This window comes from Trachymyrmex septentrionalis, unplaced genomic scaffold (genome assembly GCF_001594115.1).
Source record: "Trachymyrmex septentrionalis isolate Tsep2-gDNA-1 unplaced genomic scaffold, Tsep1.0 scaffold200, whole genome shotgun sequence".
NCBI classification, from domain to species: Eukaryota; Metazoa; Arthropoda; class Insecta; order Hymenoptera; family Formicidae; genus Trachymyrmex; species Trachymyrmex septentrionalis.
In genome coordinates this window covers 120545-122817 of record NW_017305181.1, presented here as the reverse complement: position 1 = coordinate 122817, position 2273 = coordinate 120545, and positions in this window count along the sequence as shown.

The following is a 2273-nucleotide window of genomic DNA, read 5'->3' as shown; positions in this document are numbered from 1 at the left end:
TTGTTTACCTACTATCTCCTCAAAGGTTAGTCTCGTCTCGTCAATGACCCGTCGCAGATGCTTTATGGCCTTGACTGCAGCTTCCCACAGGCCCCCGAAATGGGGAGCAACCGGCGGGTTGAATCTCCATCGGATGTCATCATTTACTAATCGACTCATGATCTCATGCGTCTCTCAACCAGCCTGTCTGAACAGCTCACGAAGTTGCGAGTCAACTTTCACGAAGTTGGTGCCGCAATCGCTGTAAACGACCTCGCGCAAACCGTGATGGGAGATGAATCGACTGAAAACGCCGCAGAAAGGCGTCGGCGGTATAGTCGCTTACCACCTCGAGATACGAGTACACCAGAGTTGCAATAAATAAACACGGCCAGGAATGCCTTGTACGATTTGTGACCACGTTCCTTCGTCATTCTGAGGAAGATTGGCCTGGTAAAGTCCACTCCAGTGTGCAGGAAGGGGTCACCCTGTTTGCTAGTAAGTTACCCATCAAAGGCTGCGAGATCGCCGCCCGCCATCGCGCACATGGTAGACATCGGTGGATGACATGTTTCACATGCTGATGTCTAGGGGGAATCCAAAGCCCTCGTCGGATGGATGTCAAGAGCAAATGCGTTCTTCCATAGAGAGTCCGACGATAATAAGCATCGATGAGCAGGTTAGTAAGATGTGAGTCTTTTGGAAGCAGCACCGGATATCGCTGATTCGGACTCAGCACAGAATTTTTTATTCGTCCTTCAACGCGCAGGAATCATCAGGCGTCGATGAACGGGCGGCAGAGTAGCTACGATCAGGCATGGGTTTTTCTGCGGTTATAGCATCTACAGTCGGAAGGCAAGATCCTGAGTGACAAAGATCCAGTGATCTTGTGCGTCGTTGATCTCCGCGGCCGAAAGAGGGCCGGACATTTGTTGACCGTCATTTTTCCTAGGTCTCGATAGGCGAGCACGCCAGCGCAGCATCCACGTTGTCACGCGAAGCAATCGTTGGAAGGAGGAGAAGCGTTCAAGTTCTTCTTCGGTTCGCGAAACGCTTCCACAACCAGACATCTACGAGGTCGGAGCTCACAGGTGTCCACGGGCCATCCATCTACGTTTGTCAACAGGAATAGAAGTCCTTGCCACCACAGCGAATGTTTCAGGAACTCTCTCGGAGACAACCCCCGAGAGACGCAGTCTGCCGGATTGTCACATCCTGGGACGTGACGACACTGAGATCCTGGCAGAACTTCTTGGACCTCCGCCTCGGTTGGCCACGAAGGTAGTTCATCTGATCGGGTGTCTGCGTATCTAGCTCAGGACCACGATTGAGTTCGTCCACAGTGTGCAGGTACGGAGTCCAAGGCCAAGGTCGTAACAAGAGTCGTAAGTCAGTAGGGTAGTTGCGCAGAGTTCCAGTCTGGGCAGCGAGACCTGCTTTAGCGAAGCAACCTTGGTTTTCGCCCAGTGAGATGTAGAGCTTACCCGCCATCACAGCACGTAGGTAGATTACAGCGGCATAGGCTTGTTCAGATGCGTTGGAAAAGCGTTCAGATGCCGTGGATTTCCAGGCAGCAATCGGGCTTGTCGAAGTGGAACCAATGTGGCGAATCTTCTCTAAGGTTGGAAGTTCCTTCTACAGTTGTTGTCAAGCTTCAAGATCAATTGGGGCGTCCCAGTCAAGCTGTTGCAGCCAGGTGGTTTGGATGAGGAGCTTGGCTCTTATGACGATTGGCGCCAGCCAGCCAAAGGGGTCGAAGAGGCGAGCCGTGCCGGACAGGATCGTGCGTTTGATAAGCCGAAGAGTAAGCGGTTTGCTTATCGAGAACATGAAGAGGTCATTCATAGAATCGCAGCGAAGTCCCAGGATCGAGTGGCTCTCAGAAGGCAGCAGAGCGTCATCACTGCGTCGAAGGCAATGCTCACTTGGAATGTCCATTAGTAGCGCGGAGTCATTGCTGGTCCACTTCCGGAGAAGAAACCCGCTCGCCATATATAGATACGTCAGTTGATTTTGCAAAAGCCGCGCCGCGTCAGCCGTGGAAGCGCCAGACATCGTTCGCCAGGATGTCGTTCATATCATATGTGGTAGGTGTCGTGTCGCAGGGCTTCGGCGCCAAGTGGAGCGTGAGTGCCTTCGTCATCGGCGAGCTAGGCGGGCTATTCTTCGAATGGCCAGGTAGGATGCGCTAGCCAGTCCATCCGTAACTGTATTTAGCTGGAACTCTCTTACAGTGACGTTTGTCTTTCACAGGATCCTTTGGAGGTCTCGGTCGTCCGGGTGTATCAGGATTT